Source organism: Aotus nancymaae, unplaced genomic scaffold (assembly GCF_030222135.1).
Source record: "Aotus nancymaae isolate 86718 unplaced genomic scaffold, 86718_ANA_hifiasm-v0.15.2.pri h1tg000020l, whole genome shotgun sequence".
Lineage (NCBI taxonomy): Eukaryota > Metazoa > Chordata > Mammalia > Primates > Aotidae > Aotus > Aotus nancymaae.
This window is the reverse complement of record NW_026988432.1, coordinates 36,735,954-36,758,970: the sequence shown is the minus strand read 5'-3', so window position 1 is coordinate 36,758,970 and position 23,017 is coordinate 36,735,954. Positions and strand designations below refer to the sequence as shown.

General features: G+C 37.7%; 1 long non-coding RNA gene across 1 annotated transcript; it reads left to right on the top strand.

Moving 5' to 3' along the window:
* The first annotated feature begins 16,536 nt into the window (after positions 1–16,536).
* Positions 16,537–19,369, top strand: LOC105709009 (uncharacterized). The gene is made up of 3 exons (XR_001105418.3): positions 16,537–16,788; positions 18,547–18,656; positions 19,019–19,369. It is a non-coding gene; the product is annotated as an uncharacterized LOC105709009 (long non-coding RNA).
* The last annotated feature ends 3,648 nt before the right edge of the window (positions 19,370–23,017 follow it).

Below are 23,017 nucleotides of genomic sequence, written 5' to 3'. Positions count from 1 at the left end.
TGGATCCACCCTTACAGTAGCAGACAGAATATTTCACTGGTCTAACAATCTTCTGTTCTTTGCCATTTACCTCTCCCTTTTCCCTAAACCCTGGAAACCACTGATCTTTGTACATTCTCCATAGTTTTCTTTTTCCAGAATGTCATATATTTGGAATCATAGAATACGTGCTTTTTAAAGATTGGCATCTTTCACATAGTAGTATGCATTTGAATTTTTTCCATGTCTTTTCATGATGATAGCTCATTTCCTTTTAGTGTTGAGTAATATTCCATTGTCTGTATGCACCACAGTTTATGTATTCATAACTGAAGGACACCTTGGTTGCTTCCAAGTTTTGGCATTTCTGAATAAAACTGTTATAAACATCATTTTGCAGGTTATTTACACTGAATAATTTTAAGGTTGAAATGCCATAATATTGGCCACAAATCTTGCCAAGGCCTATTTTCTGCCTTTTACTCCACCTTCTCTCAGTGCAGCACATAAACTAAACAAAATTTTGTTCCAAGTCCTCAAGCTGTTTTTTCTTTTTTGCCTCTAACCCCTTGCACCTGCTGTGTTAACTGTGAGGAATGCTTTGCCTCCAGGCTCTGTATGTCCCTCTCCTTCCAGTATTTAGTGTTTGGCTCAGGAGACACCTCTTCTGCCCAGATGACCATCTCATGTTGTTGGTGGAAGTCTGAATACCTGATTCTCATTTCACTTTGATCCTAACCCATACTAGACCACAAAGTTTCTTGAGGGCAGAGATGGGGTATATCTTTGCTTTGCATTCCATACACTTAACACAAGTGTCTGGTTTCAAATATATTTTGATTAATAAATCAGTAGGTATCATAAGAGAATCAGCTGTGAGGTGGCTTTGGCTACCTCATGCACGAGAGAGAGGCTTCAGGCAAAAATGTTCTTTGCTTTTTAGCAAGGAGTGTTTAAAACAGTCAGAAAAAAATCTATCCTGGGGTATAAATACACAATATTGACTGTATTGAATGTCATTTCAAATTCCTGCATAGGGCAACACATGTAGGTAAGAATCTGCATTGGTGACAAGCAGTAGGGCATTGGGAAAGTATTCATGAGGAAGATTCAAGTAGCCTCTTTTTCTTCTCTTCCTAGCTCAAATAATATGTAACGTTAGAGAACCCCACTGCTCATCAGAACCTTTTATTTGTCTTTAAAAGATGCGTGGGTTTAGAGTAGTTTAGAGTAGTCCACATTCCTTGCAGCTCTACAATTTTCTAAATTGTTGGCAAAAATTATATAATCTTATCATGGTTTGAGTTTTATCTCGATTTACTATATCTCTATAACTTGAGTCTTTGAGTTTAAAACAAATATTAAGATACAATTTCAAGAAATGCTGTGATTCTGGGGAACATGGCATTTGATGATTTGATAAGTTAGTTCATTGAGTATTTATTGGGTACATAGTAGGAGAACTGTAGTATTTTAGATATAGTGAACATCACAAAAAAAGGATGGAATACCAGTCATAAATGGCTCTAAAATCTAACTGATGAAGCAAAATTCAAAACAAGAAGGAGAAGAGAGAAGATGTTCTAGGATATTGACCTTGCTCAGTAGCTACAGAGTAGTCACGTGAGATGTCAGGGTTGCTGAGGAGGACCTGATAGCAAAATTATGGATTTATCTGGGCTTTTAAAGTCTTCCAAAGGTGACGGTAGGTGGGGATGTAGGATGTAAGCAAACACAAAGCCAAGGACGTTGCCAAGACTGTACTGGAGATTGGAAGGCAAGAAGAAGGGATGTGGATAACCGTTTGGGAGAACTGCCCACAGTGAGAACAGGATGGAAATCAGGGACTAGATATGCAGGCAGCTGAGAATGGAACATGGTAGCAAACAACACCCAACAGAGACACTCCGGAGTCTGAGCAGGGCCACAAATGGAAAGGAGAACTTTGTCTCAAGGGAAATGGATAACACAGAGGGACTCCTCCAGAGGCGTCCACAATATTCTGGAATTTAATGGCAATGTTCCTCCCATCCTGAGTGACCTCCCTTCTAGGAGAGCACAAACTGGAACAAATGCATAGTTAAACAATACGAACTGGACTTGCATTTTTGTATCATATCTGATGCTTTAACTGTCTTATTAACTTCTCTACTGTCTGTATGGGTCTCTGCCTGTAAATCAATAAAGAGTTCTACCTTTTTGTACTTTTGTCTGTTTATTCTAAAACAAACGGCCGTTTCCATGTAAATGTTGGTACCTCACCCTTTGTTTTCTTGGCTGGTATCATATTCATAAACCGAGGACCCTCTTTCCTATGTTTCTTTATTCTACAAGCTATGTCACTAAGCAGACAGCCCCCACTTCTGAGGCGAGACAGTTTCTTGCTCAGCAAGCAATGCTTTCTTCCCAGCAGGGGATTAGATGGGTGCATATATTTTGTTTTCTTGCAGCCCAAATATCAAGGTTCCAGAAGCAAAATTCAGAGCAAATGAAACACTCATCTTATCTGTCTATGGTTATAATGATTTACTCACCCACTAAAATTTAGATTTATCTAAATTAGATGCACTTAAATTCTCTTGTCTGTCATCCCTGTTAGAAAACATGAAGGTTTTCTTTCTTGTTGATGAAGGAGCTGAGACTCAATTTGCAGCCTGTTTATTCTCTTTCTCTGTCTCTCTGTCCCCACCCTCACCACACACATACTCCTGCTCTCTCTGACACACGTTTGTTCTCACAGGGGGAGGGCCAAGCCCCAGCTGAGGGAGCACTTTGAGGGAGGTGTATGCAGCTTCAGCTCCAGATTAATGAGCTATTTGACTGGGACATGACGTTAGTTTAACAGCAGTTTTCCTTAAATGTGGCGTGATCAGGAATTTGCAGAAGTTTATTCTTAGCTCTTTCTTTTGGCTTCTGCAACATGTTAACAGCTTGTGCATTTTGTAATGCCTTTTTTCATTGCCATGGTAACCATTAAAACTTAAGGTATATGTGACTGAAGATCTGGCCAAGCTATTGGTTGCTGGCATGCTGGAAGGCAGTGCAAATGAAAACCACATCTAGTTGGCAGGTTTTTACAGGTGTGTCTTTCCTTAATTACCCTGGCATGTGAGATTTCTGAATAACAAAATATTAAGAGATAGTTATTCACTTCAGAGAGAATTGACTAATTCACTTTTATATAGCGAATTCCTTAGTTCATTTTAAAATAGGATGATTTTGACCACATGTTGGTTTCTCTTCAGAGTGAATATGCAAACCTGAGTTATTCAATATTAGAGAAGAGTCATGAATTTGATTTTGGGGCTGAGTTTAATTGGCAGATGAAAACTGTACCTAGATCTCCACACTTGTTTTTGTTTAGTTTGGTTTTGTTTTAAATGTTGTATGATCTGCTCTGTCAAGAATAGTATGGCAATTAATGAACTATTATCATGTTTAGTTCAGGTTGTCAATACTAAGCAAATGCAGGCAAGTATGTCAAGCAAAACAACAACAAAAAACAAACAAGTTAACAAACCTAACAGCAATAACATGGAACAAACAAAACAAAACACAAACCAAATGACAACAAAAATTACTATCTCAACTATGAAAAGGTCCGTGGCTGTTTAATATAACTGGTTGCTATTTTGATTTTATTTCCCAGTTCAGCAAAGCTGTATTCTCTTCAGCACTATGCTGAGCGTCGTAGGAGGTACTAAAAACTTGTGAGGCAAAGTTCCTATTTTCAATGATTTTGGCAAACTATTCGGAAATAAGACTTGCATAAAGGAAATAGAGATAAAACATAGTTATGTGTTAAAATAAATACCCCCAGAAATAGGTTGAGAGAAAGTGGAAGACACTGACTAGATAGTCAGAAAAATCTTTATTTAGAAGCAATAACTTGGGCTCCATGTTGAAAGATCAGATGAGACTTGGCTAGCCAGACAGCAAGACTAGGAGCATGGTATTTCCGAAGAAATTTTTTTTCATAATAGGATGCATCAGTGTTATAAATATGGTTGCTTGCAAGTAAAGGACAGTGAATACTGGATAAGAAGATGATTCATCCTCAGGTGAAAATAACATTTTGCTTAAAATATTGGAATTCTTAGGAAGTATGTGAATATTTTCTCATAGTTCAGATGAAGGTGACAGCCTTTTCCCATCTAACAGGAAGATGACAAATTGATGCTGAACACAACAAAGTTTCACAAACTCTTATCTAAGGCTATGATACATTTTAGGCAGAGAGAAGATATTTAAAAAATAATAACAATGAACTTTCTAGACATTACAATAGTACTACATAAGCCAGAAAATCACCTATTTTTTTTTTTTTTTGAGATGGAGTTTCACTCTTGGTGCCCAGGCTGGAGTGCAGTGGCGCAATCTCAGGTCACTGCAACCTCCGCCTCCTGGGTTCAAACAATTCTCCTGCATCAGCTTCCCGAGTAGGTGGGATTACAGGTGCCTGCCACTATTCCCAGCTAATTTTCTTGTTTTTGGTAGAACTGGGTTTCACCATGTTGGCCAGGCTGGTCTTGAACTCCTGACCTCAGGTGATCCGCCCTCCTTGGCCTCCCAAAGTGCTGAAATAACAGACATGAGCTACCGTGCCTGGCCAAAAGTATCTTTCTTAATAAAGATTTTGGGGGACTGTGTTTCTTTTCCTTCTCACTCAATTCATCTATAATGATTAAAATTTGAGTTGTAGTCCTAGACAAAATAACAAACACCCAACATCTATCTGTTTAGTAAAAACAGATCTGGATGAAGCCCCTCTTCAGTTGTTGCTTTTCACAAAGATAGCATCTAACTTTGCCTGCTTCCATGCTCCATCATTGGCACATGTTCGTTTCACCAAAAATCTCATTCATGACAGGCACCCAAAGACGGAGCATTGTTCAAAACTTTTTCTTGATGCGGAAACCAGCAGGACTGTCCTGGGTTCTATTATCTCTTCTAAAACTAGGATAGATTTTAGCATTTTATTTGTGATTACAAGATTCTCTAACTGACCAGAACACTTCCCACTTTGAGCATCTCTGCCTGCCCTGTTCATAGCAATAGAACTGTAAGAAAACCTCCCCGCCAAATTAGTAGTTACCCATTAGCCAATACATTAATTGACAGAAGAGCTGACTATGTAAGAGGTTAAAAAAGTGGAACCCCCCACTGCATGATTAAATGAGCAAGAAAAAAATTTTTGACATTTCCTTTTTTGTCATACTGTTACTAGATAATTGACCTCAAACTATCATATGTTCTGCTGTTACATACATCAGGACCAAAGGACAAGTCATTACACACAAACACACACACTTGCCCACACTTCTCCTTCTGCACTAACATGGAAGTCTCTATTAAGAGTGCTATTTCCCTTTTTGTTTAGTGTATTTATTTTTGTGAAAATAGTAATACCACTATAAGTTTAGGAAGTCATCCTTAAAATATAATCAGTCATTGGCAGTTCAATGTGAGTGAGTTTATTTGCCATTCAAATTAAGCAGTTACCTTGGATGAAAATGCACAAATATTTGGAGATACTTGGGAATCTGCAGAGCTAGAGCAGATACCCAGAAGTGTGCAAAGGGACTGGTGGTGAGTTAAAGGCAAAGGTGTAATTTGTTTACGAGTCTGGAGAACTAGATTTTTAGTCTGGCTTTAAATGACAGAACTCAGTGAGTTAGACTCACTAATTTTGTTGAGTGTCAGTGTATTTAGGTGACACATAAAATGATTGAAAGTCTCTAATTCACATTCTAAAATTCTCTTTATATGATCACAATCACAAATTTGCCAGTGATCTGTCCTTCCCAAGTGGACAATTGCTAATAGATAAAGCACAATAGATTAATGACTAGTCTCATCAAACACTGTTTTGTTTTTTGGTTTTGTTCTGTATTTTTGAGATAGAGTCTCACTCTGTCACCAGGCTGGAGTGCAATGGTGCAATCTGGGCTCACTGCAACCTATGCTTCCTGGGTTCAAGTGATTCTTCTGCCTCAGCCTCCCAAGTAGCTGGAACTACAGGTGTGTCCCACCATGCCCAGCTAATTTTTGTATTTTTAGTAGCGATGAGGTTTTACCATGTTGGCCAGGATGGTCTCAATCTCCTGATGTTGTGATCTGCCCACCCCAGCCTCCCAAAGTGCTGGGATTACAGGCATGAGCCACTGTGCCCTGCCATCAAATAGTTTTTAAAAATCCTATAGAGTTAGTCAAATAAAATCCTATGGAATTAGTCAAATTCTAAGGTGATTCCAAAATTCCTGCTCCTTTATGTGCACACCATGTAGAATTCCTTCTTATTGAGTATAGGAAGAACATGTGAATATGATGAGATCCCTGTTCCCTTGATTAGATTATGTTATAGAAGACTGTATTGGCCTGTTTCACAGGAAGACGTCAATGAGACACAGTCCTACTGGGCTGAAAGAAAGTTAACATCCATATTGTGAGATACCTGTGGGGTTCATGTGATAAGGAACTATGGATGACCTCTAATAGCTGAGCACAGTCTCAGGCTGTTTGATAGCTAACAAGGAAACAGGGACCTCAGTCATACAACTGCAAGGAAATGAATGCTGCCAACAACCAGCAAGCTGAGAAGAGAACTCAGAGCCTCGAATGCAATTCACAGCCTCAGCTGACACCTTTATTACCACCTGGTGAAACCCCAGCAGAAGATCCGGCTAACCAGAGTAAGACTTCTGACCCACACAAGCTGTGAAATAATAAATCTAAGTTATTTTAGGTTGCTAAGTTTGTGGTAATTTGTCATACAGCAAAAGAAAATGAATACAACCCCCTTCTACTGCCACTTATTTTGGAAGACTGAGTTCATATAAGCACAAGCAAATATCTGAATTGAGTGGATAGTTAAAAAATATTGGCCCACAAATTTGACAAAGAATTAAAGGGACTCTGTAGGCAAAGCTGACTTTGTGAAGGCAGGTTTTCCTTGGCTCATGGTGGTCTCATTTAAGACTTGGGCATTCAGACAAATACTCACTTCTCTGTCTGTCTAGTCTCTTGTGTGTGCCTGCTTTGGTAATAGCATAAGTGCGTGTTGTATGTTTGTATTTATTTGGTAATGAATCACATCAGATATTTTAGGTGTAGGTGTTAAATCTCTTATACTGGATATAACTGTGCAAGCCTGTCATTGGGGAAATTTTCTCCTGACCTCAGCTGGTGATCAGCTTATGCCCCGAAGCCTGAGAATTGATAGGCCTTATAATTTTACCCAACCTAATGTAACAGCAGCTGCTGTCCTTGGTGCTTGCGATTTGATTAAATTCCCAAATTAGGGATTGCCTTTTGTAACCTGAATTCTGTCATGGTGGTAAAATCTAACAATAACTGCTCTCATCTTCACCTCTCCTACCAGGAAGTTTCTTCAATAACACGTCAACCATCCCAGATCATCACATATTACTCTGGCACTTTATTAGAATTTGGGAATTTTGTAATCCTACTCAAAATGAGATTGTATGCTTTCTAATGTAAGAAAGGAGAGAGAGAGGCCAATTCAGCTCTAAAACTGCAATTGTGTGCCTTCCTCCAGGGACACATCTCACCGATTGCCATGAAAATAAATTGGAAAGTTTACTATTCCAAATCATTGCCTACCATGTATTACTTCACAGACAAAAACAAACACTACCACCACCATCTTCATCACCAAGAATACAAGAAAATATATCCGTGAACTTTCATCTCTTCATGAGGAAAAATGCATTACAATTAGATTAGACTATAACCATTCAGCACATGTGTTGGTTTTCTGCTTCTCTTAAAATGATTTATTATTTATTACTATTTTTTCAAGATTATCTTCTTTATCCCTTTAGGAAAGGAGCAGTTTGGCTCTCTCTGTGATTACCAAAGCAGAGCGAAAGCCTTCAACTACGGACCACTGCAATTTCCACCATAACAGGCAACCCAGCAATTAGAACCGTTTGTTACAGTGACAGCAGAGAGAACCATTTTCAAGCAACAAGGCACAGGAGCAGGAGCTGCAGGAAGAGAGAGTCTGTTCATTTGAAGGGGACTAACGCCACACAGCAGCTAATCCTGGAATGACAGGCAGTTTTGGAAACCTAGCCTGCAAAGGCTGAGATATTCACACACATTGTTGAACTTGTGAAAAAGGCCTAATTTTGCTTTTTCTGACCAGGAATAAAATTGGATCATAAAATCTGGCATTTGGGAAGAGACAAAGGTTTGTCTTTAGTCCACTATCTAATTTAATTTCTTACTTGAATATTATAAATGAAAACATAAAGGTAGGCGCTTTCTTTTCTAATTCTGGATTTTAGATAGAATTTCAGTGCTCAGAAAACATCTCACAATTGAAACTTTGCAAACAGACTCATGTTTGTTTACAACAAAAATATTTGAAATATAACAGCATCTTATTCTGTTGCCACTTTGTCATTTATCCTTATTTTCATATGTTTTAAGTTATGTTAAAAATGTATAGATAGCTTGGGAAAAAATGCCAATTTTGATATCTTTTTTCTTTCTTGTTCTTGTTATCCTTTCTCCTTTCTTCTCCTTCTCCTCTCTTTCTTTTTAATGTACTCTTCTTTTGTTACCATTGCAGTTAGTCCTTGATATCAGCAATGACGAACTACCTATTTCCAGTACTTGTCAGGTTATCTTTGGGTTTTATTTCTCCCTGTCTCAAATGAAGCGATAATACTACTCACTTACCACAAAGAAACCATCTGAGAATTAGTAAAATAATGTGGAATGTTTGATCTTCTCAGAGCGAGGTACTTTTTCCTCCTTTGTTCAAGAGCTATTATTATTCCGAGATTGAATGAATAAATAGCCACATGCAGATAATTTTTAGACACTGAATAAGCATCTTCCTAGATATTTTTGTGGCAGATATTTGAATATATCACCTTCTCTAGTCTTTAATGGAAAGTCAGGCTATGAAGCAAAAGTCTATGAATATGCATCTAAGAGGATGCATACACCAGACTGGATAGTTTATACCGAAGTTTGAAGGAATGTTTTAGTTACTGTTTTCCAGTCTGTTTTTCAGAAGCAGGTATTGCTAATGTAGAAAAAAATGTTGATAGTCTTTCTCTTTTGTTTTGTTTTAGCAAGGATGAGGCTTTGTTTTCTTCCTATTATTCATTTTGCACAACTACTGCTCCGGCACCACAGCAGCTTCTGCCAGAGTCAGAGGTGAGGTCATGCTTGACTGAAGAAATCTAAGATCAATTTGTTGTCTCATATTTCAACATTAAATGCAGCTTGAAATATAATTGTTAGTCCATGCACTCTCTGCCTTAAGGAAGTGTTCCAGCACCTCAGAACAGGGAGTGTGGTTATCGGTGATAAACCACGACGTGTACCCTAAACCACAGCTAACCAGAATTTTCAGGCTGAGAGTGTGTGAGAGAGGGAGAGGTGCCGGAGGGAGACTGGATAAGAGAAAGACAAAAAAGACAGAGCTTTTGGGAGTCAAAAAACTGAATGGCTTGAAAGCAATTGGAAAAATTTGGAAATCTGCAAATCAAATTGCAAATACAGTATTTCATTTATAAATTATTTTTCTTTATTCTTGTCCCTACTTAAAAGGCCCCTCCTCTCTTGGTACAGCTTCACAAATCCTGCTGTTCAGGGAAGATCTGTGATACCACTCAGGGCAAGAGATTTCCGTTTTCCCCTTTCAGGAATATTTGCATGCTGACAGAGAGCTGCTGAGGAGGACAGACTGTGTTTTTTGGGGGGCCAGGGAGGAGACAGGTAGATTGATGGTTCTGGACTCGGTAGCTAAGTGTTTTTTAGATGACCTTTGAAGCAAGGCTTGTTGAATATCCTTGCATTGAATTCAGTGAAAGAGAAAAAGGTGAAATCACCAAATCCTGGTTTGTGGCTCCACAATGAGAGTTAACATTGTGTCACGAGCTTATGGTACTGATTTCAGGTCAGGTACATCATGTGTGAGTCTTCTATAAAGGGGTGGTTCCTTAGATTAAAAAAAGAGAATCCATTTAATTGAATATAGAACTGTCTAGGACTTACTTGATGATACAATCTTCTAGGGGTACTGAAAGAGATGCCCTGGAGGTGTCCTTTCCATCATTCTGGGTAGAGAGACAAGGATATGTGTGTCCTGTCTGGCCAAGAGAGTAAGACACAATGTTTTGACTTATTTGCTAATGAAAGCATTTCCCTAGCTGAGAGGCAGCTTGGGGTCCTGGAGAGAGCAGGATTCCATCACACACAGGTGAAAGTATGTGTTCCCATCCCATCATTTACTACCTGTGTGACCCCATAGACAATTTACGCAGGCTCCAGGAGCAATTTTCTCATTAGTACAAAGGACACAATTGTATTGTCACTGAAGGACTTGAAAGATGACAATCATAACAAATAGGTAGCCCTTTCCCCATTTTGAGGGTGAGAACCGAAAAGTGCTATAGTAATGTTCTCAAAGACACACAGCTATTAAGTGAGAGAAAGGTATACAAACTCAAGTTTGTTTGCCTCTAAAGCCTTTGTTCTCCCGTATGTTGAAAGAAATCTCAGTCTTTCTGTAACATTTATTTTGCTGACTCTGCTCGTCTTTGGTGACATCCTGTTCTGTCTTTGAGCCAGTGGAGTCAGGCAAGAAAGACTGCTCAAATGAGTATCTGCACCAGTTCTGTGTCCTGGATTCTAGAACAACATTGACATACTTTTTTTCATTTTTAAATCCCTTAAAGTATTTGAAGATGATACCAATGGACCCTCAAAACTTCTCTTTACCCAGCTAAACACCTACAATTCCCTCAAGCATTTATCTGAGGATCTGGCTTCTAGAATGCTCCAAATCCTAGTTATTTTTGAGTTAATTATTTTCTACCCTTATCCACATAAAACATAACAATTTTACTATGAAGAATAAAAATTATAATCCACTCTCATGAAAGAATACTTAATCAATTATGTTTTCATAAAAGTCTCTTTTTGGTTTATTTTATTCTTTCATTTTTTCTCTTCAAGATTTCTGCAGCAATGATAGGGAATTACAGACGCTCTTCTAGTCAAACTACCTTTGTTATCTTTATGTGGGATTTATGACAGCTTGAATTGTGGAGTATGTGCTGCACCTTGGCCAAGAAGTCTCTAGCTCTGGGTAATATTAGGTTGGTGCAAATGTAATTGTGATTTTTGCCATTAAAAGTAATTGCAAAAACCACAATTACATTTGCACCAACCTAATATTAATCCCTTGGCCTGGTCCAGCCACTTAGGTCTTTACTGAGGCACATGGAGTTGGGTGTTGGTCTCTATCTCAACCCCAAAGGGAACAGCAATGTAAGTCTGGTCTTCAGAAACCTAAATTTAAGAGAAGATATTATACAAACAAGAACAGCATCAAAAACAACATGGACATTCTTTTTTGTTTAATTTTCAAATTCATTTATGTAATTTATGTCCTGTGACTATCACTAGAACATATTATATGAAAAAAGTAAGGAAAGTATTACTTTTATGCCATTTATGAGGATATTGAGGTTCAGAAAATTTAAAGCATTGCCCAAAACTTCAGCCTTGTTTTGACGATGGCAGGTGCTCAGTGGAAGTTTATGAGAACCTACACCAGTCAATGGGCTGACTGATACTGACCAAGAGAAAGGGACAAGGTCTTACGAAGCAACCAGGAACCAAATGAGGATTTCTGGAAAGATCTTTTTTTTTTTTTTTTTAATGTACAACCACCGTCTATTTCTAACGCAGGATAGTCTCAGCAGTGGCCTGAATTTTGTATCATAAAGTGGGGAAGGGGAGTGTTATAACATGATGGAAGAAAAATGGGAGTCACACAGGTGGAAATGTGCTTTTGTAATAATACACAACGCTATAATTGAGAATGAATGGTGAAAGATGCACAATTATCTTTCTGTGTGAACTTATGAGTCAGGCGTTGGCTAGGACAGAGAAGATTTGGATTCAGAATCTGACTCTGCCATGCCACAATTGACAGACATCTCACTTAAGCATTCCAGATCAGTTTCATCACCTGTCAAATAAAGGTTCAAATTAACTATAAGGGCCCATAGAGCTTCAAAATTGTGTAATTCCCTGTCTTATTCCCTTGGAAGACATCAAGATTACAATAGATTATCTTGTATAATCTGGCATACTTAGATTATCAGCCAGAAAGTAACCCTAACCCTAACCCTACAATAGAAATTGGCTTTTGTGATTACAGGGACTGAGAATTTCTATGGTCTCTTATCTGCAAGCTGGAGACTCAGAAAAGCTGGTAGTGTAATTTGGTCTAAGTCGGAAGGCCTGAGAAGCAGGGAAGCCTATAGTGTAAGTCTTGTTCCAGTTCATAGGCCTCTGGTCCATGAGTGCTGATGTGTAAGCGCAGGAGAAGATGGATTTCCCAGCTCAAGAAAAGAGAAAAAGTCACCTTTCCTGTGTCTTTTTGTTCTATTCAGGTCCTGATGAATTGGATGATCCCCATCCACATTCTTTTTTTTTTTTTTTTTTTTTTTTTTTTTTTTTTTTTTTTTGAGACGGAGTTTCGCTCTTGATACCCAGGCTGGAGCGCAATGGCGCTATCTCGGCTCACCGCAATCTCCGCCTCCTGGGTTCAGGCAATTCTCCTGCCTCAGCCTCCTGAGTAGCTGGGATTACAGGCACGCGCCACCGTGCCCAGCTAATTTTTTGTATTAGTAGAGACGGGGTTTCACCATGTTGACCAGGATGGTCTCGATCTCTTGACCTCGTGATCCACCCGCCTCGGCCTCCCAAAGTGCTGGGATTACAGGCTTGAGCCACCGCGCCCGGCCCCATCCACATTCTTAAGAGAAAGATCTCAGCCTACTAATTCAAATGCTAATGTCTTCTGGAAACATCCTCACAGACATATGCAGAAATAATATTTTATTAGCTACCTAGGCATCCCATAGCCCAGTCAAGTTGTCACATAAAATTAGCCATCACAGTCAGGAGGAGAACAGCATCTTAGAGAGTTTTAATTTGGGAAAGATCACCAAAATCTACATTACAAAAAAACTTCAGCCATCACTTTGCCATTGCTTAACCATATACCTTTATCAAGCAGATTGGAATACAAGGCCCATAAAGTCTTTTCCAAGGTCACCATTATTATGTAGGAGATTTAGAACTAATGTCCAAGCTTCTCAACTTCCAGGTTAATCTCACCTCTTAGGTGACACCCTCATCAGACCACTTCTACAAGTCAGAGGTATGGCTAAGACATCAAACATTCAAACCCTGCAGACTGTCTACCACCTAGTGTAATCACCACTCTACCACTACAAATACTTTTTCCCACAATGACATACATGATAATGCGTGTTATATACATATACTTTTACACACACTCACGTACTCACGTGTACACTCACAGAGGCACATCCATTCACAGCCAAGCACATGCATGAACACACACACACCTCACTCAAATATAATCATGCACACTCACATTCATACATGGACACTTATGCACACTTATATGCAGGCACATACATAGTTCCAATTGGTTGGCATAGGACACATTTCTTTTTTCATTCTTAGACTTGAAAAATTCATATTCATTCTTAAGAATTTGATTCTGGAAGTCTCTCTTCTCTGACTGCTCCCCAGAGATGGACCGTGCATCTTCTGTGTTACTCACGACAGTTCGTAAGTTTCTCTTATTTCATGCATTATATTTTACCGTTTTGTACAATTTCTTTTTTGTAGCACCATGTGTAGTATAACCGTCTTCTGGAAAAGCAACATATTTTTCTTTCTTTTGTTTCTTTGTAACCTACCAGAGTACTTGTCATGATAAGCATTTCTTAAACTGAAATAAACTGATGATTCTGTGTTACAAGTAATACAGAAGAAAGTATTCTAGGAGATAAGGCAATACATATGGCCCTACTTCTTGAGCTATGTCCCTTCACCTTGCATTCTTGCCTAACTTTGCAGTAGAATTGCTGTAACTCACTCACTCATTTAAAGAATGTCTCATTCACTGTGTGATAGATGATGTGCCAAGTGCACAGAGGGTAACAAATCTGAGTGTTAAATATCTTGTCTTCAAAAAAATTGCCATCTGGGTTAAGAGTAGGGTAGAGACAGAAGAATGCAACAATTCATTGAATACTGCCATAAAAAGAGAGAGCTAAGTGAATAAAAAAGGAGCCCTACGGATATCCAGAGAAAAGGAAAGGACAATCTGGGAAAACTCTATGCAAGCTTCCGGCCTCTGCTCCTGATGTTTGCCAGCCTCCAGCTTCTACCCCTAGTACTGATCTTTAATCTGGTCTTAGAAGAAAGGCTCCTTACATCCCAAGTCCTAGAGAAACCCTCACTCACAGGAGACTAACATGATCTGTCTATTACCACTGAATCCCACCATATGTAATTCCACTTCAATTCTGGCACAATTTTACATTGCAGAATACAAGTCAGGTTCAAATAATTTCATATGCTGGCTCTCTTGTTCATATTCCAAGACAAGGCATACCAAAGAAAGACCAAAATGCCAGACATACTGGAAAACCCATTTAGCTCAAGCTATTAAAAAATTTAGATGGATTCAAGACTGAAAGCCTAGGACGAAGAGAGGAAAATGCAGTGAAGAGATAAAAATAATGGTTTTTGACAGAATTGAATGAGAAGATGAATTGAGCCATAGGCATAGAGGAAAACAAGAGCAAAGAAATGCTTGAGAACATTCTCCTCCCACCTTCCTCTGCGAGTCTTCAGGGCCTTCAGGGGCAGCAGAGACTGGTGTTTACAGTTATTTATGTCAACAGAACCTGAATGTTCTCTCTTCTTTCTCTCTGTAGGGCACTGAATTTCCTTGAAAGAAAGGATGGTTGCAGTTTAGAAAAGCAAAGCAGGCCTAGGTGAGTGTCAGAAACACTGGGAAGGCATAGACATGCCCACTGTCTCTCCAAATCTCACTACCATCCCTACCCCATTATAGCCCATACCCTAGCTCACCTCTGTGCCTGAACTGTGGTGTCATGAAGGAAAGTTTATTATTCAGGCTTTAGGAAAGCTACCAGCACATGAAACACGGGAGAATGAATGCAGCATCATAACAGCTCTCTGGAAGACAGATACCCCTCATCATACTCTCCAGGGGGCAGAATCTGATCAGGGGAAGTGACAGGGCTCAAGAGGGGCCAGGTCATTGTGAGGAAATTTATTATGAGGGGAAAAAAGGAAAATCAAAATAAGATAGAAAGGGACCACAGAGATCAATTTTATCTATATCTTCAACGTCCATCCCCTTTTCCTCCACTAAACCCTTCTCTGCATAGTTCCCCATGTCTGCTCATTTGTTTCAATGATCAGAATTCTTTCTTCAGGAATACTCATGCTGCTGAATCCAAAACGGTGACTCTGTTCTTCTTGATACATTATTCTCTCCTTGATGCCTGTGCTAACCAACATACCCACCTCCCACACACACAAACACACACCCCTCCCACACACGCTTGCCTTGCAGATTGATGACATGGATTAAAGAAATGTTTGTCAATTGCTTTTGTGACTTCTAAGCATTTTCATGAACATGCCCAGGAAAGTCTCACACGTTAAGCATTATTGTTGTTTCTGTATCACAGATGAGGAAACTGAGTCATGGAAGAGAGCTAAGTCAATCAATAACATCACAACAGCTAGTAAGTGAGTTTGTATTTAGGCTTTTGATCTCATATTGGATTTGTTCCAGCATATAAATTTGCCTTTTATATTATCTTACCTCGTTACCATGGCCTTAGATCAAATTTTTTTTCATGATGTCTTTCTGAATAAATCAATCTACACAATAATCTTCTTTGAAGTATGCTATGATGGTAATAATTATAATTTTAGAAATTATATAGTCTGATTATCTTTTGTGGTATATAGCAAAGCAATATATAATCACTTACAAAAGTTATACAGTTTTACTTAAGAGATACTGAGTGTTAACCATGTAAGTCAAATTATTTCTTGACAACATGCTTATCACCTCCAAACAGAATTTCTTGTCTACCAAGCTTTGAGGCACCAGGCACACTTCCAGGGAATGCCTGTCATTTTCTAGTTAATCCAAATAAATATTTTATTTCACCAACTGTCTCATAAGCTTTGAAGACAAAAATTATCCTTTGTATTTCATGTATTCTTGCACAATCTAGCACGTCCTTATCTCTGTGGAAGCTAGGCACATAGTATGTGTGCAATGAAATCCAGCTATCTGAGTCACAACAAGTTAAATATAAGTCATTAGCTTTATTAGTGCCTTCTGCTGTTGTTTTGGTGGTTACTGCAGCTCAATTTCAGTGTGTTTCTGTTTCTCAAATGCTTAGAAAATGCCAAGCCTTCCAACTCCCAGGATTTTTGGCAGATCTGCATTTGTGCCAATTTTTAAGGAGGCTGAGAAAGCTTATTGTGAAGAATGATTTTTAGTTGTATTTTTTTCATCTGCTAATGTTGCATGTTCAGCCAAAGCATGAACAGCATCCCACCAGCCATATTGTATTACATTATGAAATTGAGAATTGCATTAACAAGATAATCTCATAGATATTTCTGAGACAGGAGAAATGTGCGCAATCATTTTCTAAAGGGCAAGGAGAAAATGGCATCCAATTGGACAGCAGTTGATACTGGAAAAGAAGAGTCCAGCCCAAGTGAGCGTCTGGGCTCCTTTCTGTGACAGACGTCACCCTCCCAGCCAGCCTGCCAGTGCCCCAGCAGCATATGCTGTAATCTGGAAGATGCGGTTTCTAGTTACCAACCTGATAACTCTCTGCAGCATGAAAATGAAGTGACTTATGTCAGGTGAGTATAAAAATTTCCTGGAAAGGTTTGCCTTTAACAGCAGTTGACAGCTTTAAATTTTTGTTATGCTACATGAACCAAATTTAAGAAAGTTTCTATTTCTTGGTATGAGGAGTTATAGCTATTAAACTATATCCAACTTTCTGAGAAATAAAACAAAATGATTTTACTTCCTTCATCGACTTTGGCATTTTGTAAGTCAGAAATACCTGAGTGTTTTGAGAAAACAGTAGAAGGAGTAAACTTCCATACTATTTTGCCAGGCCTTACCCAAATCACCAAAGAGAGAGTAGAGGGCAGAGTGGAGACAGATGTTTACCAACACCAGATCTAAACCCTTGCATGTGTCATGTGATGAGACCAAATCAAAGAAAGATGGCAGGACAGACAAAGGACCATTCCTGTATGAGTGGGTCTTAGTAATGAAAATTAGGGACAAGGGTTGATGGCATGAGTAGACAATGGGAGACATGAGTCTGCCACTTGGCAAACCTCCTCCCTATAGATTCCTCTGCCTTTCCCATGCCCATATTAATGAATAGTACCTGAAACCTAGTGGAAGATAAGCTACAGGAAAGCATGAGGCTATACTAAAGGAGATTTTTTTAATGACAATATTTTAACCATAGCTCAGCGAGAATGAGCCTCCACAATCAGAAATTTAAAGATAATAAAATATTTTACAAATTGGCCACTCAGAGGCTAAGCATGGTGGCTTATGCCTATAATCCAAACACATTGGGAGGTTAAGGTGGGAGAATCACTTGACCCCAGGAGTTCAAGACAACCTAATCAATATAGGGTGACCTCATCTCTACAAAGAAAACAACAACAACAACAACAAAAAACGCTTGACCACTCACCATAGTGCATTCTAGAACCAGACTAGAACTCTCCACCGCCTCCACACAGATTACAAAAAAAAAATTTTGCACACAATATTATGAAATAATCATACTGTGAAACAGTTAAAATGATTGGGGATAACAAAAACAAGAAAAGAAGAGACATTTATAGACAACAATTGCTTTGTTCATAAAAAATGTACGGAATAATGGAATGATAAAAGAATAGACTCATGATGAATGGGGTGGCTAACTTGAAAGATGAATCCAAGCACATAATCCAAACACGTAATCACAGAGCAGACGGAAAAGGTGCATTGAGAAGTAGTGATCAGAATTGAAATAGCAGAAACCAAATAAATTATGTGAAGACAGGCTTGACAACACTCAAATGACACCCAGAGAAGAACAGCCAGGTAGGTGAAAGAAGAAAAGAGATATGACAAGTATGAAGGACACCAGGGGAGCTTATCTTGGGGAAAGTTGTCCTCATAAAGAGAATAAGCCAAATGAAACAGAAAAAGTAATCACAGATATGATAGAAGAACTAATATTTAACTGATAGAGGACTTGCTCCTACAGATGGAAAGATTTGAATGTATACCAGGTAAAATTAAGTCACAGGAGCTAAACATACCCTAGTGAAATAATGGAATCTAAAGAGTGAAGATACAATCTTACATGTATATTCACATAACAAAGTACCATATATTCCCAATTATATGAAAATCTGTGATGACTCTGAGTAGAAAACAGTCCTGTATTCTCTTAATGAGATGATTAAAAATATAGGGCCAACTTGGAAATATAATTCAAGTTCTACTACTAATAATTAATTTCTGCTGCTTTAGCATAATTTAACCTATCAGGTTAAACCATAGGAGATTGTCAGCTTTCAACTTTTTACTTACAGAAAAACAAATAAACAAGATAAACAAATAGGCAACAAATGAACAAACAAAACAATTGTCTATGGATCAATCTAAAACTCCTACCAAGTTCAGTATCTTCTGTGTAAGTTTGGTGAGTAATGGCTCTTTTGAATATGTGTTAATATACAATCAATGGAAATTTTATATGCATCTGAAAGTTTTCATTTTAATAATATCAGGGCAGTTTTAGAAACATCCTAAAGATTTTTTTTTTAAGCAATGTAACTTCACACCCTAATTCTTTAAAAAATAATTTTCAGGTGGCTCATTTATAATGAAACACAACACTTACAGGCATAACACAGTGTCCCCAGGAATAATGAAGAGAACTAAGTTAAAATCCTTTGTCTGCTGAATGTCATTGGATGAGATTTGTGAGCCTCCCAAATTAGCACTGATTGAGGTGGTTTTATCCTAATATGTCTCTGCAACAAGGTTCTGTATTCCTTCTAGGAGAGATGCCTTAAGGACTTGGTAAAAGTCACCTCTCTCTGTGCTGAGGCTGGCTTCAGATTTCTCTCTTGTATCATGAGAAATTAGAACTGGAAAAAAAGAAAGATTCAAGGTCTTCAAATGCTATATTCAGCCAAGAAGTGATACACTTGTGAAGACTGAAAGACTGCCTAACTTGACAAGAATAACACCCATGAACACTGTCTGAAACAAACTTAATAGAAGACATATAGCTATTCTATAGAATCAGGCTCTGAATGTTATAATTTTTAGAAAAAGTGATATTTCACTAGAGAATAAGTAATTTACCCAAAATAGACTTCAATCAAAACCAAGAGTTTGGACCTGGGAGTGAAAACTGGACATTTACCATAACTATACCAGTTATGGTTCACAAAAGCTAGTAAAGTGATTAAAAGCCTAGTTTTAATCCCATTTTAGTACTGTTACATTCGTGATCCTGAGTGCATTACTAAAAACTCTGTGGTAGGACTCCTTATTTATATTGAATAATACTGAATCTGCCTCAATAATACTGATTGCCATGACATGAGATGTATTCATTCATGTGAAGTTCTGAGAACAGGGTCTGGTTACACCAACATGAAATTGCTATAATTATTGTTACCGCTGCAAGTACTAGGAAATCAACAGAGAATATTGCATTTTCCAGGATGATTACTCAGGAAATAAGGGCTTGGCAGTGGGATTTGTTGTAATTTTTATTCAAAATAGTTTTCTTATTTATACTGTTTCATTTCTTTCTGAAGTCAATATGTATATTTCTTAGTGAATTTTAATTATAGAGAAATTAAAACAAATGCCAATGACTATGAAATTATTTTTTTAAATCAACTTAAAATTATTATAAAACAGTTTGTGTTCAATCATTTGTTCAAAATCAATAGTCCTCATCCTGGGGATTATGTGTGGTAAATTGTGTAAATGTCCGAGTTCTGGATTATTACATACCAAAAACTTAGGGCAATTAGATAAGGAAAAGAAAACTTATCCCAAACAAAAGACACATTGAATGCCAGAATAGAGTATTTAAATCTCTCTATATTAAAATGTTATACATTTTATACAGTGTTTATTTGCCTGGTAATCTTTTATAACCTAGTCGTTGTAAAGTTCTACTTGGTAGATGATAAACCTATGGAAATAGCACATCTCAGTAGGGCAGCAGAGCTAGTTGCCATCGAGCACAACACTCACTCTATTGCCCTTTGGTATTCAATCAGATTGGCATTAATATCCCACATGGAGTCAGGACACATACAAATTCTGAACAGAAAGCACATTCAACATTTGATTACATGTGTTAAGCAAATATCAATATTAGCTGAAATACTTCAGTGTTCACATCAATAATAAGCAGTGTGATAAACAAGGTGAATACTAGGGAAATGAATCAGTTTTAAGAAAAGTCTTCCAAATTTAATAGAGGTGACAATATTTGAAGGTCCTACATAAATATTCCTCTAAATATATTAGTAGAATTCCAAGCCTCAAGTGAACATGTTATATGCTAAACTTCCTACCTAGATCAAAAATCCCTTAGAGCATTTATTTCACTGTTCTATACCAAAGAAACATTTGATAAGGTGTCGCTTTTATCGATGATAATGAAAAATGAAAATTGTAATGACAATGGAGGTGTTGCTACTGTCTTAGTACGACCATGGTCTTGCTAGAGGGAAAGCAAGAGCGTGAAAGGAGGAGAGATGGAAAACAACCTTGGAGAAGACTACAAGTAACCTTAAAGATCTGTAAGGCTGCATTTTTAATAAATTCAGTGGTTAGAATAATAATGCTTTATTTCCAAACACACATAGAAGTCAAAATGAATAGACTGAAAGGCAGAGATTCGCCCCCCAGCTGTGCAGGGATCATCAGACCATTATTAAGATGCTTATTCTCTGCAAAATGGCTTGTGTTGAAATTATTTTTTAAGGGCATCATTTCTTTTAGAAAAACTTCATTACTAATTTGCCAATTGAATATCCCATAAGATATCGGAAAGCATTAGTGAATATAGAGTGTGTATTTTGATTTAAAAAACATGTGCATCCCCTGTTGTTCAATAATAATGGGGATGAATAACATCTACTTTAGGTTTTCAAATGTAATTTATGGTGATAAGACTTTTAGACAGGGGATGGATAAGCTGATGGATGATATACATATAGTTGAAACTCAGGTAATGACTGAGACATGTTTTGCATTAGGTTATGATAATGTGAAAACAATCAAAGTAATATTTTTTAAAAAACTGCCAAGAAGAAAAGTGGAATAATAAACTCCATTATATCAAGTGCTCTGATTTTTCAAATGCCTTCAACATCTTCAGTTCTAGTTTAGGAGGTGCTTTGCCTAACAAAACACAACCAGTTGAAATCTTCAGTGGGGAAGAGGAGGGAGTGATGTTAGGGACATTTTCAGATTTGACATTGAATAACCCATATATCACCTCTATAAAGTACAGTAATGACAGAATAAAGTAGATAAATGCTTTTTTAAAAATATTATTTCTGTATTGTCTGATTTTTAAAAAGTTATTCATATAATTAGTTATATAATAAAAAGTTATATCTTTTTTAATGATGTAAAAATCAGTATTCTTATAGATTTGGCAACAGAGAATATCTACAATTAATGACTCTTGGAAAGAAGACGAGTTAATATAAGATTGGATGAGGGTACTTTTCATGTGAGTGAAATTGATTTTACAAATCTACAAATCCTGTGGATGGGATCGATTTTTTTTTTTCAAGTCTTGATCTGTCACCATGCTGGAGTGCAGTGGCATGATCTCAGCTCCACTTCCCAGGCTCAAGCGATTCTCCTGCCTCAGCCTCCTGAACAACTGGGACTACAGGCGGACGCAACCATGCCCAGCTAATTTTGTAGTTTTAGTAGAGACGGGGTTTCACCATATTGAACAGGACAGTCTCAATCTCTTGACCTGGTGACCTGCCCACCTCAGTCTCCCAAAGTGCTGGGATTACAGACATGAGTCACCACGCTCAGCCTTAGAATTTTTGTTTCCTCAGTTATTCAATATATATTAGGAAGACAATCAGAACAAACAGAAAATATTTTAAACTGATTGTCACTAAAAATTTGCCTAAACACTCAAAGCCAAACAAATGTGGATTAAAAAAAAATCTACTAACCAAAATCTATTCACATCCATATCTAGTTACAATATATCCAACTGGTCAACAATTAACCAGTATTCACACTGAGGTTCTACAGGTCCTTCACAGGCCATCATGAGCTCCCAAGACCTTCTTTTTCTTTTTGAGGCATGAGATTGGAGATATTATCTATTAAAAAAATTTTTAATATCTATGTCCTTTGACCTAACAGCTTTCACTATACAGATCTTTATGTACTTTGGCAAAGTGATATATGTATATTATTCCATGCACAATTGTTTATAAGAGCAAAGAATGAGAAACAATGCAGAAGTCTTCCAATAGGAGGCAGGTTATAGAAACTGCAGCACATCCAGATTAACTCCTGCTTTATCCACCCATTCATTTCCATTAGTTCTCCAACACAGAAGACACCTCAGTCAGTTCTTCAGTGATATAATCTCCTTAATTTTTCTTCATAGATTTTTTCTTCATCACAATTGTCATTACACACTTATGTGCTAGGTACCATGTATGTGTTTTGTTGTTTTCGTCTGCTTTCTTCCCTATTTTATGAAAAAACAAAAAACAAAAAAAAACAAAAAACAAAAAACAAAAAAACTGCAGCTGCTTCCACACACTTCCCACACACTTCTGGAAGACAGCATAGGATAACCACCCAAATATTTCATAAGTCCCTGGCAGACAGCAAAGCCTGGCGATCTCAGTGCATGGTAAAAGTTTCCATTATATCAAGTGCTCTGTTTTTTCACCCATGTGGGCTGTTAGGGAAAAGGATCAAGTTCACATCTAAGAAGACTTGGACTCTGTAATGAAGCCAAAGAGAAAATAAATT